The following is a 16,694-nucleotide window of genomic DNA, read 5'->3' on the forward strand; positions in this document are numbered from 1 at the left end:
TGCAAAACTAGACCCTCTTCTAGAAGTGTTGCTGTGTTGTGAAGTCCACAGCAGAGCAGGTCAGTAGACAGGGAGACAAGCTTGTTCTTAGCACACAGTCTGATCTATAAAAGCACCAAAGAAGGTCATTGGGATGATAGATACAAAGACATCGTCATTCTGAAACAGGTGATTCTAACCAAAACCTTTTCTGTAAATCAAAATGGTCCCAAGAGAACCAGGAGTGGTGAATGCCTGTGTTTCATGCTCTCCAGCCATCTCTGAGCGTCTATCAGAGAACATACTTTCATATGGAGAATCCATGGAAGACGATAGATTGCAGATGGAGAAATCCAGCCCTGGGTCATTTCAAGAGCTTACTTTGTAGGTGAAAAGAAGATCAAGGGAAAACACTGCAACAGTCACTTTTTTTTGGCTTCAAAAGAACAGCAAAGGATGGGGTTATCTTTTTAAATACCATTTTTTTATTAGAAGAAATTTGATCATTCACATCTTCTCTTTGAATTTTGTACATTTAGACTGGTACCATTCTAATCCTAGTTTCATTTTCTGTTAGTGCAATAAAATGACCCAAAATAACTTGAAATAGGAAAGCATTTATTTCAGCTTACACTTCACTGTCCATTGCTGAGGGAAGACAAGGCGGTAACTCTAGGCAAGAACCTGGAGGCAGAGACTGAAGTAGACAGTGTAAAGGGACGCTGCTTACTGGCTTGCTTTCCATGGCTTGCTCAGCTTGTTTTCTTATACCAGCCAAGACCCACAAAGGGCAGAGCCCTCCCACACCAAACAGTAATCAGGAAAATATTCTCATAGATTTGCATACAGGCCTGGATAGGAAGAGATCCTTTCAGTGTCGTGTGGTGATTTCTGAGATGTAAAGAAATATGGGGACTAAAAACTAGAAGGACACGTGCCTTGGGTAATTTCTACAGGAGACAAAGGCTGCCCTCAGCCAAGTGGCACAGAGTAGACTGTGAGTAAGAGCAAAACAAAAGCAATTCAACAGAGGCCAAGCTTTTGAAATCAAGTATGCTATTGAAAGGACCTGTCATTACAGTCTGGTTTTGCCTAGAAAATAATATTCATATATTTCATTATATTGATTTCTACATCTGAAGCCCTTTGTCTGAGAGTGACTGGCAAAAATAATAACACGGAGATTTGATGCCAGCAAGAGAGCTTGCTTCTTTTACATTCATTCATTCAATATGATTTCACTCTGTAAATCTAGAGTTGCCTGGAACTTTATATGTAGTCCAGGATGACCTGTAACTCATGATTCCCCTGCCTCAGTTTCCCAAGTGTTGGGATTATAGATCTCTGTCCCTTTACCTATCCCTTACTTTTGTAGAAGCTAAGGAGGAGAACACAAAGCCCTGTGCGTTAACTGTGCTGCTCACCATGTCTGCTAACAGATCATAGGCTAACACAAACATCATCTGACATTTAGCATGCTCTCAAAACTCCCAGTTCTCATACAGTTGGGTATATGTGGGTTAAGGGGGATGGTTTTCTTTCTTGCACATGGGAAGGACATTAGATACACTTTGTCTTAGCTGGAGTTTTTCTTCTCATAAGGGTCGGTGGTTAGTTCAACTTCCCAAGTTAATTCAAATGTACAGTATCAAGTCCCACAGGGAGCCTGATAGATATTGGGGGGGGGGTCCTGAAAATCTCCATTTAGAACAATTATCATAGGTAGTCTTCAGTCCATGCTTTGACATATATGGGTTTAGAAGTCCACATAGCTCCCTACAGTCAATGTGAACAGAAAATCCTGAAGAATGAAGAGCAACAGTATCTCATCACCACAAAGGAAGGCTCCTTGCCCCCTTCGTCCCTCCCACTCCTTGTCTCTCAAGTGTGTTTCTCTCATCTCGACACCCTTTCTGCCTTCCCCTTTCCCACGGTTTCTTCCTCTCGTTTCGTTTTTGGCTATGATCATGAAAAAGATAAAGGAGGGCAGAAGAAAAAGGCTTACTTGTCTTACTTTCTTAATACTAAGTAACTCTTTGATGATGTTCTTTTTACAGATGATGCAAAACCCCTGTTATACAGATCCATGACCTTTAGCATTGCTTAAAGTATTGAAATCTCCATCATAAGTTAGATTGGAGATATGGAAAAGAGAAAAGTCAAACCAATGAATTTTACTTATTCCTTGTCAGCAGCTCAAGGAAAGCTTTATTGGAGAAGTAAAGCTAAAATTCATGGACCCTGAGGACAAATCCATTCCCTCCTTTCACTTATTCAAATAGCAACAGCTATACTTTTGGTGAAGACATGAGATAAAATGAAGTAAAATGGGTGTTGTTGCTATTAAGGAATCGTTGGGGTGAGGCGAAGGGGGCTAGAGGGATGGCTCTGAAGATAAGATCACTTGCTGTCCAAGCATGAGATTCTGAGTTCAAATTCCCAGCAGCCACAGAAAAGCTAGATGTGGCCATGTATATACCTGTAACCCCAACAGTGTGGGAGGCAGAGACAGGAGGATCATTGAGGCCAATGCAGCTACCAGCCTGCTTCAGGTTCAGGGACAGACTCTGTCTCAAGGGAGTAAATTAGAGAGTGACAGAGAAGCACACTGGATCTCCTCCCCTGGCCTTGGCATTCGTGCTTAAGGATAAGTGTCCACACACATGTGTACCTATACAAACACAAAGAATTGTTTAAGAAGCAATTTAAAAGCAAGAAAAGAGATAAAACGTGAATTCCCATGTCACAGCAACCTTATTTCCTGTTATCTAAGGCCGATCACTCGCTATTCATAACAAAGTCTTTACTTAATCAACGGCCCATGTCAATACATGGCCATGGTCTAAAAGAGGTTCAGCTGAACATTTTTCTACTCAAAGACGATGCGAAAGCAACAGTTGGCAGTATTATTCTTCAAGCTTTGAAGCAGTTCTTTTATGCTTTGGTCATAGCATTATAATCAAATATCTTCTCAAAATGCAGAGTGAGCATCAATGTAATGATCCCCAGCTCCCAGAGAACCACATGACCATGACACACCACTCTGTACTATGTATGCTAAACTACAGTGGGTGGTGCCACTATGCTGGACTGGCTCCTAAAAGCTCTTAACAGAAACAAATGAAGATGCATTGCCTTACATACTTCCACCCATCTAAGGCCTTGCTTCTTGACTGCTATCCATAGATCCCAAAAGTTCACTGGTTGATACCAGCAATTCAGGAACTTAAATTTAAGGAAACACACACACACACACAGAGAGAGAGACACACACAGACACACACACACACATATATATATATATATCTTCACTAATTCTAATACATTATATTTATTTTCATGTAGAGATGCTATTTTTAAATATAAAATGATTGGCATTAATTTAATATGGTAGATTGTATAATTAGCTACAAAAAAAAAAAAAAAACAAAAACAAAAACAGAGGGCCATAGCATGAGAAAAAATTCTAGCTATAAGTTCACAAATGTCTATAAAGCATCAAATCAGATAATCTCCAAACAAAAATCTAGTACTTAGCACCTATTAAAATTCCCCAGTGAGAATAACTTAGCACTGTATATCTTGGATTTATTTTTAAATTTTTTATTGCTTTTTAATTGAAAATAGATTTGACTCTCATATATCCCAATCACAAATTTCCCTCCTTCAACTCCGCCAGCTCCTCTCCCAACTCCCCCTCCCCCCCAGACTCACTCCGCACTCCCCCTCAGTTTCCACTTCAGAAAAAGTAGGCCTCCAAGAGACAACAGCCAAACAGGACAAAACAAGATACAATAAGACAAGGTAAAAGCCTTCGTATCAAGGCTGGACAAGTCAACCCAATAGGAGGAAAAGTGTCTCAAGAGCAGGCAAAGGGGTCAGAGATACACCCACTCCCACTGACAAGAGCTCCACAAAACCACAAGCTAACAGCACAATATATCTGCGGAGGACCTTGTGCAGACCCATGCAGGCCCCATGCTTGCCTGCTTCAGTCTCTTCGAGCCCATCTGAGCCCTGCTTAGTTGATTCAGTGGACCATGCTCCCCTTTGTCCTCCATCTCTGACTCATACAATCTTTCCTCCCCCTCTTCAGTGGGGATCCCAGTCTATGAGGGAAGGGACCTGATGGAGACCTCCTGTTGGGCCTTGGATGAGGTAACTCCATTTAACTTGTTACCTTCAGTCACGTAGGACAGGTAGAGTGTGTGACTAACAAGTCTCCACCTCCAGAGATTTAAATATTAATGAATTATCAAAAGGCCAGGGGCATAGCTAATTAAGTTGTTCCCTCCCCTTTCTCCCTTCCCTATAAGACTGGTCTCCCCTGACTTTTGTCGGGGGAAGTGTGTACCAGTTGTGCCCATTCACCATGCCATGAACAATAAAAGCTTTGGAAAACCGGACTCCACGTGTCCATGGCCTCTCCGCCTGATTCCCAGCTTTTGGAACCCTGGAACCTTGCCGATGCAGCCGCTGGCCCGCCCACCAACAGCTGTGTGAATGTGGCATCCTCCGCTGGCGGCGCGGGAAGCCCTGGTGCAGGACCGCCCTGAGACTCTGTCGCCAGATTCCCTTCCCCCCGCCCGCAAGATTTCTGCCCCACAACCTCCAAGTTAGACTCTCTCCTTATAATGTCTGACCGTAGGTCTATGTGCAGGCTTCCATCTGCTGCTGGAGGAAGCCTCTCTTATCCCTGATAATGAATAGACAAGGAACCAACTATGAATACAGCAGAATATCATTAGGAATCATTTCATTGACTTTTTTTCCTGTTACATGTTTGGATCTCTCATAGGTCTCTGGGCTATCCAGTCACTTGTTTCTGACCATCTGGGCAGTATAGGGCACGGGTTCTCACTTGTGGCATAAGCCTCAAGTTAAACCAAACATTGGCTGGCCATCCCCAGTTCTGTGCACCATTGCCCTAGCATATCTTGCAGGCTGGATAGATTGTAAGTCGAAGGCTTTGTGGCTGGGTTGGTGTCCAGGTTTCTCCTTCTGTAACCTGGAGCATGCCTTCTTAAGCCAAAGAGACTAAAATGTAAGGATAAACCCATGCAGATCAACCTTTTAGATTTGAAATCATCAGAATGTAAGAGATATCTACCATAGGATCATAGGGCACCTTTGTAGACATTGTCTACTTCTTTATTCCTCTCTTACAAGGAAATTCACAAAGTTACTTTCTCTCACAAAACCAATTCCATATGTGTACATTGTGTGTGATGAGTATGTGTGTGTGTGTATCCATCATTTCATCCTTTTATTTTTATAAACCCCTCTACCAAATAACAAGAATGACGTCATCTTTTGTATCTTTTATTCTATTTATTCTATTTATTTATTTATTTATTCACTCATTTATTGATGTTCCGTGGGTTGTTTGGCTAAAGCTGCCCAGTAAAATCCATGCCGTGGTCTTGGTGCTATTAACAGCATCTTCTTAGTTTGACTATAAAATTCTCCCTTCCCCACAGTTTCTGTTATATTTTTTTTTACCTCTTGAAAAATCATAGTTTTAAATACTTTTAAAAATAGAAAATGTGAGGATTTGGGGGGAAAAAACATTTTAAGCAGTATCAAAGCCTTTCTGTCTCCATATTGTCCAAGCTTCCCCCATCCTAGGAAAGGAAATCAAAGGATCTCCCCTTCCCCATATAACTGCTACAAGTTTCTGAGTCATTAGTGCTCAGAAACACTCTAATTCTAATCAACCTCAAGCAAAGAGCCTCTGCACCCAGATATTACAAGCTATGCCCACCACAAGATTCCACCAAGCTTAATAGAAATAACTAGCCCCCATGACATTCCGATGATTCAGTCCTCCCAAGCATTAATTAACAGTTATGCAAATATTTTTGAGAGACAGGAGGACTTAGCCTTTTAAGGAGTTACTGATGACACCAACAACTGGTGTTTAAAAATAAGTGTAATTGCTAACCACACTCCACCTTCTTCCTCCCACAGCCAACCTCGTTTCCATCTCTCCATTATCCATGGTCACTCATCTAATAGAACCTCCAGACACTTCTGGAAGATTTTCAAAGAAAATCAAAAAACCAAAGAACTGATAATTCCTACGGGTAACATCAAACCAGGAATGAGGTTGCTGGAGTCTTCACCCTCAAAAAGCACCCACTACACACACACACACACACACACACACACACACACACACACAGGGAGGCAGGGAGAGGGAGAGGGGAAGGAGGAGGAGAGAGAGAGTGAGCAAGAGAGAGAGAGAGAGAGAGAGAGAGAGAGAGAGAGAGAGAGAGAGAGAGCGCTTATGAAGGCTGGGGACATAGCTCAGTTGTGAGAGAGTAATGAGTTTTCATAGTTCCCAATGAGAATAAGGAGAGCTGAGTGCTGTAACTTTAGCTCTGCCCTCGACCTTCTAGTAGAGCTGTGGGATGTTTTACTTAGCAGTTTCCTAAGTGCTAGATAAGTTCCTGCAAAGAACTCTGACCTTTTGGGAATTAAAGCTACGCCCACAATCAACATGAAACTAAGCTTACAGAACCAAAGGTAAAAGAATAGAAAAGGCTTTCTGGTGGGGCTGGAGAGATGTTTACTGCTCTTGCAGAGGACCCAAATTGGGTTCCCAGTACCCATGAGAAGGCTTATAACTGCCTGTAACTGTAACTCTTGCTCCAGTGAATCTGACACCCTCTTCTGACTTCTTTGGGTACTTGCACTCACATGTACATGTACATACACAGAGAGAGAGAGAGAGAGAGAGAGAGAGAGAGAGAGAGAGAGAGAGATTTTAAAAGAAAAGGCTTTATGGAGGCTGGGGACATAGTTTAGTTGGTAAAGTGTTTGCCATGCAACACCTGAGTTTGATCTTCCCCATATATATATACACATACTCAAACACACGTGTGCACACATACTCAAATACACATGCACACACTCTCAGACACACATGCAAACACATGTACTCACACTCAGATGCACATGTACACACTCAAATACACATGCACACACACTTGCACACACTCTCAGACACACATGCACACACTCAAACATGCATGCACATACACTCAGACACACTCACATGCATACACAGCCAGAAATGCATACAGACATGCACACTCAAACAGATACATGTTCACATATATGCATATACAAAAAATAAAAAGCTTTCAACCTACAAAATAGCAAAAGGATGAGGAAAAGAAAGGAGAGGATGGGGAGGAAACAAAATACAGCAAAAAAAAAAAATGCTTGAGTTTTATGTTAGAGTCATGATTTCTACCAAAAAAAAAAAAAAAAAAAAAAAATTCAAGAGGAAAAACTGGCAAATGCCTCTTTTTTGTCATGCTCTTAGAGATCATGACAGTCAAAGCTGGTGCATTAGCTCATTCCTCAGAAAGACAGTCAAAAACTGTGTATCAAATCTCGAAATAGAAACTAAGAATGTTTCATGACTATATTAAACCTGAACATGTTTTAGTCATTTTTAAAAATACGGCTAGATACACATCTATCCTGTAACTGGGAAATTCCACTATTAGATACTTGCCCAAGACAAACGAATGGCTATGTTCAAAAGGACTTATACACAAACTTTCATAACAACCTTCCCATGATAATTAAAAAAGAAAAAAGGAATGATCCAAGTTTCAAGAACATAGAATTGAGGAGAGATTGTTTTGATGTATTCATACACTGAAAGGAAAAGGAATGGATCTCAGGCATGGAGATCAACATGAGTGAAGTGTTAGCAGAGAGAAGACAAGCCCAGGCCAAAGTGATGTACAGTGTCCTAAGTTAGTCAGGGTACCTGTGTGAATAACTAGCTGGAGACTAAGTTGAGGGAACTTGTATGAGAATGATGGGAAAACTCACTTGGGATCAAAGGCTTCTAAACATGTAAAAACCTTTCTTTTTTTATTGTAGGTAAATTACACAAGAAGAGACAGACTGATAGACAAAGAAGAAAAAATACTAGAGATAGGCTTTGTTGGCCGACAGAGCAAGACCAGAAGTGCATGAACAAATTGATAACAAACATTATTGAAACATAAATTGTATGATCAAATGAGGGCACAGGAGAATAAGGAAGACTCTTTAGTGTACTAGAAGGCCTTTCTTAGAAGATGGACTGAATATTCCATGACAGGTAAGGAAGGTTTTCTTGTCAGAATGACCTAAGACAGGCTTAGTCTGGTTTATGCAATAAAAAGGAGGAGATGTGAAGAGCTTTTGAGGCTGCCTGGCAGGAATCTGTCATTGGCCAAGGACAAGGAAATGGGCTGCTTGGAAGGAATCTGACATAGGCCAAGGACAAAGAAATGAACTGCAGGCAGGAATCTGACATTGGGCTGGATGGAACAAAGAAGTAATTTCAGGCAAAAATCTAAATCCTAGGTTAGAACAAAGAAGAAATTTCAGGCAGGAATCTAAATCTTAGGCTAGAACAAAGAAGTAATTATAGGCAGAAATCTAAATCTTAAACTAGAACAAAGAATTAGGCTTCAGGCATGAAAATGACTTTGGGCTAGGACAGGGAAGTAGGCTCAGATATTTTGATCATCTTGATAAGCCCTTAGAAATAGTGATCACAGGAGTGATCACAGGGTTCTGTTTATTGTTGTGCATGTTCTTTGATTATCTGGGTTTATTGTCTTCCTTGTTCTTGTACTATTTGCATCGATTGTATTGTTAGTTCCTCAACCTAGAACTGACCTTAATACTTACATGTAATTTAAACAGTATAAAGGCAAAAAAGAAAAAGGAGGGATGGGATAGGGGATTAATGGGTGGGGGGAATGGGAAAGGGGGAAGGCATCTGAAATGTAAATAAATAAAATATCGAATAAAAAAAAGAAGATGGGCTGAACACAAAAGGTGAGAGATACAAGCATACCAATGAGGAGCTGCACTCCAAGAAACAGGAGCTGAATGTGCAGTCATAGGGTAGTTCCCTTGTGGCTGTGAGTGCAGGGGAAGCTGGCATCTGACAAGGTTGGGGAGGCAGGCAAGATGGAAGGACACAGGGTAAGCTGGCCAATGGGGTCCAGAGGATGCTCTTAGTCTTGGAATAAAGAAACATAATTGTTAGGAGCCATGCTGCGTTTGCTAAAATAGCTATATGCTCGCCATTAGAAGATGGTGCTGGCTTCCTGTTCCTGGTTCTTCTTGGCCTTGGTGTCTGCAGCTGTGCGCACGCGTAGGTGTGAATTTTCCCGCTGATAGTACTATCAGTGGATATGTAAATGAGACCCCAGTCTGTAAGCCAATGAGGACAGATCATGTCTCTTTGATAATATATAAGTCAGTACATTCTGGGGCTTGGGGTCCTTCCTTTGTTCTCCATCTTACATCCTTCTAACTAAAAGAGCTGTAACAATAAAAGACGCTGTCAGAAGAATCTTGAATGTGACGTGCTCCTTATCGGCGAGGTAGCGTGTCGCACATAATACATTGGAGTGATAAGATTGCACTGATGTCTTAAAGAGATCATCCTGATGCTGGAGAAAGATGGACTGATGGGGCCCAAGTATTTTGTGATGTGGTTTCTCCCTTAGTAGCTATGAACATATTTAAGATTGGATTTAATTTTTCAACTGTGTATATCAATTTTACTCTACCACGCCAATCTTATAGTCTTGAGTGGGGAATGGAAAGCAAAGGTAGTTCTCTACTCATTGAAATGGGCGGGGCTTTTACCAGCCATTTAATTTTATTCTTTAACCAGAAGAGAGAATTACTCAGCGACTTGCATAGTAACAAAATACAGCCTTTAGTGTTGAAATGTAAAACGCTTCTAGAGGGGCTTTCAAAGAAGTAGGATGAAAAAGGAATTATCCTCTCAGCCTGGCCCCTGCACTGATTCACTCAGAATCAGGGAGTATGGGATGAGAAGAGGCCAGACAAGAGGACAAGACCCACAGTCAGAACACCTGCAGAGGCATTTCACAAGTATCTTAAGCAGAAAACGCTAAGGTAAGCAAAGAAGGAAAAGCCCTTTCTCAACTTCCCCCACACCTCATTTGCCTCACCTCACAAAGGGGAGGCAGCTCAGTCTATAGGGCTCACCTGGAAAACACCGATCATGAGCTAAGCTGAGGGGCCCAGATACCAATCTATCCTGTGCACCAAAGACAGAAAACCTCAAGTCGGTCTATTGTGCACTCATAGGAACAATGGATGAATCCCACCCCCACGGGGTTGCCTGATTAAACAAAAAGTAAAAGTTGACAAATAAGGGGAAACGGTGATGGGGCCCAGAAGCCTCCTATCTGCGGTGGAAATCAGTGTTCAGCAGACCTGGGGTGGGGAAGCACCGCACAAGGGGAGAGATCAAAGGAAAAGGCTCCAGCTGTTCAGTGTGCTCCAACCTGTCAGCTGAAGCAGGTCTTCTCACTTAGACACTGTAGCTGAGCAAGGGAATGCCCACCTCCCACTCAGGGGGAAAGAGTTTTACTTGCCAAGAAACAGAGGATTCCCACCAGTCTTTACAGCACTTACTTGTTTAAAAATAATGATGAAGAAAACGAAGAAACAACATTGAAGTCAAATGAAGCAGGGAAAGAGGCAGGTAGAGCCGAGCTTGAATAAAGCCACAGTGGAACCTGAGTTCCACACCTCTGCCAAGAAACTCTCTAAACCTGCTAAGCCCAAGCCAGGGCCTTGTTCATTTGAATCTGTTCTTGCCCAGACATTCTCAATCCAGTTGAGTGAAGGCCCAATATTAGCCATTGTTTTTACTGCTAAGGTCGTCTTCTCTCCCTGCCTCCTCTTGTCTCATATATGCATAGTTCCTTTTTTTAAAAAAAAAACTATCTTATAGATTTATTAATGAGAAATACTTTACAAAAACAGTATGCTTTGCCCTAAAATAGTTAAGCTGACTCTTGAGAGTTTACAATGGTGAATGAGCAAGTGGCAGTAGTGGTTCTGCTACTGAGGACAGGAAGGTGTGTTGGTATGCCCAACTCCATCTCTTCAGAAGGGCAAATATTATATTGGCAGCTCCACATTCTAAGGCCTAAAGTCTGAGTCACAAGGAAGGTTGACAGGCCACAATACCCGGGCAGCTGGGCTTCCCTTAAGGACATGGTCGGAATACTGACTACAGGGATAAATACCCCTCTCCATTGATAGGAGATAGGGAAGGGAGAGAGTTAAACAAAGATATATAAACAAAGATAAACAAAGAGTATAAGTTGGAAATATAGTAGGACCAACCAGAAGATGAGGGTTGTGGTGGAGATGGGAGCTAAAAGTATCCAGAAATAAAGTAGCCCAGACGAGGCTAGAAGTTGCTATGTAGCCAAGGATGAACCTGAACTTCTGATGCTCCTACCTCCATCTCCCAAGTGCTGGGATGACAGTTGTGCACCACCATGCCCAGTTTCACATACTGCTAAAGATATAACCATGGGTTATGTGCATATTAGGAAAACACTCTTGCCAATTGAGCTACATCCCCAACTCTAAAGCTGGAATTTCAAATATTCCCTCTCAAAGAAACAAACACCCTTAGGAGAAAAAAAATCAGTGTCTTTTTTGTTTGTTTGTTTGTTTTGGTGGTTCTATTGTTAAAAAACAAAAACCACAAACAAACAAACAAAAAACCCAGTCTCTTTTTACCCCAGAGTCTCCGGCCTTGAAATGCTGATTCTCCAGCCTCTACCTCCCAACTGCTGAGATTACAGGCACATGATGCCTGGACTGAAATGGCCAAGTCTATGTTGAGATGAGAGTAGCATAACTGGCAGGATGAAAAGTGTCACTGTGGCATCGCACAGTTCTAAGGAGAAAGGTGTGGCTCCAGGACAGGTTAGAGTAACCCTTACCACCTTCTGTGCTGTAAAAAAATCTCACCCTGTTCTGCTCTCTGCCAGCAACATTTGATAGAACGAACATAATTCTTTGCTCTCCTGTCCTTCTATGTCTATACTGGGAAGGATAACTTCTCTGTCTCCAGTTGCTATCTGGGGGCATATCTATTCTTTGAGGGCCAGGTGTCCAGGACCCCAGAACAGGAACAGAATTCCAAGCTGACCTAAGGGGTACATAAAGTTCCTGGGGTCTCTAGGGCTCCTCTGCCACGCTGGGCATCAGGACATCTGGGGACAGGAACTGTAGTTGAGGAGGGTAGAGTTTAGGATCAAGGAGAAATACAGGAGGATCATGGATGACAGGGAGGGAAGAGGAGCTGGAAGAATGGTGCCCGGTTTCCAAAGTCTTTTTCCTCATGTTCGATGAATCCTGAGAGACAGGCACTGTGCTCGGTTCATAAAGACCATGCTCCATTTCTGCTGTCGGCGTCTTTGAGAGATTAAGACCAGGGGCAGAGTGCAGTCTTCTCCCCACGCCATCTGCAGAGCCTGTTAGGCTAAGTGGCTGCCACATATCCTGTAACCTCCAATCAGAATGGCCAGTATGAGAAGAGGCCTGAAGACTGGCTTGGTAGAAAGACTCCAGTTCAGAGGTCTCCTGCTCTGTGTCTTGGTTCCAGTGTGAATACAAAAAGATATGATTTCTTTCTGGGTAGGTTACACGTGGATGGGAATCATGGGAGGAGGACTTGACTCCTGGCCCAGGGGCCCTGTGTTTAACCTGAGAATTACAGAGCCTTGTGACATTTACCTAAGAATCCAAAGGCAAAGAAGTCTCCAGGTTGACACTAGTACCCAGCTCCTTGGGCCTAATATCTGTTACTTGGGGCAGCTTTCCTTGATATATATCTGGCTCAGCCAACCTGGGCTGTCTTCTCTTCGAGGTTTCACCATTAGGAAGCCCAGAGTCCATGGAAAGAAAAGGATGACCCGCAGGTTCTTCCCAGTCTTTCCCTGTCATCTGGAGAAGGGGGTTGTTTTACCCAGCAACAGTGTTCTTTTCCTGGACCCTGGGATAATGGAGGCATAAAGTCAGAAGGAGAAGAGCTCTTCCTTAGACCATTTGGCAAACTTGGATCCTGGGAACCTATAACATCTCTCATGGAAGTATTCGGAATCTTCTGGAACTGCTCTGCCAATGAGCGGACAAGTCCTTTTGTACTGGGGAACTCTGGCCTATAGGGCTCCTCACTGCCTCTGACCACTTTTGAAGTCAATGAAGTTTGGAGACTTTGGGCTTGGAGATGTGGTTAAGTTTCTGCCTGGGGTCAGTAGCATGAAGCACAGGTGAAGCAGCAGCACACATTATGGGATGGCAGGCACTGTAAGGGGGAATACTAGGCTGAGCTGATGAACTTGAAGGACTGTTTAGGCTATGTATAACTCTCTCAGAAGTGGCTTCTCCTGTTGAATGTGACCAAGGCATCCCCATGGATATATCAACAGGATTCTTTTTTTTTCTCCGAACAGCTGATCTTGAGCTATGCCTCTTCCTTCTTGTGGTGGGAATTTGCTGCAACAGCTGCTGTCCTCCCTGTGACCTTGGAACCTGTCTCCAGGAGCATTGAATGGCAGGCATTCATGTTGAGAATTCATCTCCGTTCTACCTGTTGCTTTAGGTAAATCCTGGCTGTGGAATGCAGAGCGATTGATATCTCAAAAGATATCCGAAGCTTGAAGAGAGATCTCCTAGGGGGACTGTGCTGTGGAACAGATGAAGCAGGTGAGTGTGGGATGAGTGATGAGTGTAACTCAGGGCAGGAAGCAGGTGAGTGGAACAAAGAGGAAGTGGCCCCAAGCTCTATATCCTTGCAGGGTTCCAGCTGTGCCTCCTGGCTCAACAACACTTGGAGCAGGATAGGCTGTTCACTTGTTGGCTGAGGGAGGGTACCCCCAGTGATGGGAGAGAGGCTGAGGGCTGCACTGGCTACCGCAATGATGGCCGTTGCTGCCTGTGTTCCTGCAGGCTTCGTGCTTATTGAATATCGATTTGCAACTTCTTACCGACTAGGGCTCTGCTGTGCGTGCTAGAGCTGGCATCATGCAGGGTAAGTCTTAGTTTAGAAATAGCTTCCTTACAGAGCGCCAGAGCTGCAGCACAGTCTCCCTTTTGTTCCGGATGCAGTGACTCTTCAAATACTGAATTTGCCTCCTGCAAGGACCTTTCGTCACTCCTCCCTGAAAGGGCCAGCACCTGACTCTGTCGTTCATCCAAGTCAATGTATTGGCTGGGATGAGGATTAAACCCTTTGGCAGCCTCTGATTCCTTCTCAAAGTTCCTGTTCCTGGGCCCGCTTGGCCTCTTCTTCCTGCAGTTCATCCAACTCACTTTTAGAGGTGGTCTCCCCATCTGAGAGAGGTTGAGTCTTTGTCCAGCCGGTCATGAGTGCTGAAATATGACACCAAGAAGGGACAAACAAACCCAACAGGTCTCTTTGTGCTTTGATCCCGGTAGACATTCAAGCTCTCGGGCAGGGCAGCATCCAAACTGACAGAGCTGCTGCTATTCCTCTCGCTGCTTTCATAGCCAGATTCCATCCGCTGGATGCTACTCTAAAAGATGAGAGCCTGGCCAGGCTGTTCCCCAGAGTTTATGCTGTGAGCTTGGTCCACCACCTTTAATGTCGTTAGCAGCTGGCTTGCTTATTTCATCTGGGGTAAATTCTTTAGCTGAATCTTCAGGAAAGGTCCTAAGCTGGGTTTAGCCATGATGTTTCCTTTCTACTAAAAATGCTGCCAATATTCAGAACTCGATTTTTGCCTCACTACTGGTATTCTTCATTTCCCAGCCCCAAGAGTGTAAAGGGAAGTTCCTTGGTGGTATCTTGTCTAGCTGGTCTCCTGCCCTGCCTACATGGGGAGATCCTGCATTGGTCTAAGAGCCAAGGAAGGCCTGCTGTGGATCACACTGCGCATTGTCTCTTTGAAATCCTTTAACCTATTGGTGCTGCTGGATTTGGAGGCATCCCTAGGAGCCTGCTTCTCTTTCAGTGTTTCTCCTTCACTGTGGTACCCTGAGGCCTGTGGCTCATCGCCTTTCCTCTGAACACAGCCAGAGCTCCTCCTGCATTCTACCAGGGACCCTTTCTTCGATGCATGTTTCTGATTACATTCACTATCAGTCAGGTGTCCTGAATCTTCACTGTCGTAGCATGTCTTGGTGTATGGCAGGAACTGAGCGTGGGGAGGCAGGTCCTGGGCAGACACTGGAGTACCCTGGGGATCTGCATAGAGCAGCAGCAAGGGCTGATAATGCCCTTTAATGCATTTGGTGACCACATCCTTCCACTTTGGACCAATCTCCTTGACACGAGCATCATCAAAATATATTCATTTTTGGATCTTTGTTTGGAAAAAGATTGTAGAATAATGCTTGCCATAGTAACAGATCATTCCTACTAAGTATACTTCAGACTGCTTGGCCCAGTCATCTGTTATTCTGAAAAACAGATCACCCAGCTTAAGGCAGGTACCCAGACTGTGGATGACATCCTTTGCCAAGTCTGAATGGTCTGAGTCCCAAACCAGCCCAATTGTGATAATCTGTGGTGCATTCATCAGCACACATCCAGATTCTCTCCCCACAGTTGCTCAGATAGTTCCACAGGTCTCCCATGGTGCTGGCATTCTGAAGGTTTCTCTGGCTTTCCCAGGATCCAAATAGCCTGGTTACAAAGGGACATAGTAGAGGTGTAATGCACCATCTAGATGAAAAGCAGTGGGTCAGAAGTGGCACCACAGGTATAGTACACACACACTGCTCAAACAATGTCATTGCAAATTTCTGCCAGGAAATGCAGTATTCAACAGTACACATATCCCCTTTGGTTTCATCCACAATATAGGAGTGAATTCTCATCAGGAGGTTTTCCTGGGTTTGATTCCCAGCACCCATATAGTAGCTCACAACTGCCTGTAACTCCAGTTCCAGGGACTCTGATAGTCTTTTCTGATTTCCGTGGGCATCAAACATGCATGTGATGTAGAGACAGCATGCAGGCAAAACAAAAGCATTCTGCAGCAGCATTCATAATCCCCAGCTGGAAGCATGTTTATCCCAGAAAGTCTTTGCCAGTGCACTGTGGAGAGCGTCAGAAGGAAACACTTTTTCACTACTACACTGAAACTGGTTGAAGATGCCCTTGAGAGCACAGAAGATACAGGAATCACCCATGCACTTGGGAGTTGTAAGCTGCCGAAAGCTATGGTGGAAGATGTCCAAGTGGCACAAAACTTTCAGGGTGCTGTTGAGGAAGCAGCTGTTCTGCCCTGGCTCATTGCTGAGGCCTTTGCTGGGGGCGATAGACATTGAGCTCCGAGGTGCAAACATCCCTTGAACACTACCTCGGCTTCCAGAAAAGTAATTTCTTTTCCAAGACATTATTGTTCACATTAACCCAAAGTGGGGGGGAAAGGGGGACTTTATATCTTTTTGGTAAGGAAACTGTGTCTAGAAGTCCTCAAAAAAAATGAATCCAGAAAACTGTTCAGGTTGAAAGGCTGAGTTTATAGCTTCCCAAACATCACATCTGTAAACTCAGGGAATTCAGGTGTCTGCCTAGATCCAGGTGCCAAAGCCGTCCTTCACCTGCCCCACTGTTCAAAATGTACCTTGGCCCATGACCAATGCAGAAAAGTCCTTAAGTATTGCTTCCTTCTATACTGCTGAAACTGCCTCCCTAAAGTCCTGGGGAAACAGATGGAATTTTCAAGTCAATAGTATCCAGGACCAAGCCAAGCTTGTTCTTCAGCCCTCTTTACAATGCTTCTTGTGGACTGAAGACTGGAGGAAGCGGCGGGAACCCAGCACACTCCTCCTTGACCTCTTAGTGCCTCATCTCATCATCCTCTAGGGAAACT

General features: G+C 43.7%; 1 pseudogene; it reads right to left on the reverse strand.

Moving 5' to 3' along the window:
* Nucleotides 1-11,785: 11,785 nt before the first annotated feature.
* LOC117716023 (ubiquitin carboxyl-terminal hydrolase 54-like) lies at nt 11,786-16,215 on the reverse strand (annotated as a pseudogene).
* Nucleotides 16,216-16,694: the final 479 nt, after the last annotated feature.

Source organism: Arvicanthis niloticus, chromosome 10 (genome assembly GCF_011762505.2).
Source record: "Arvicanthis niloticus isolate mArvNil1 chromosome 10, mArvNil1.pat.X, whole genome shotgun sequence".
In the NCBI taxonomy this organism is placed as follows: Eukaryota; Metazoa; Chordata; class Mammalia; order Rodentia; family Muridae; genus Arvicanthis; species Arvicanthis niloticus.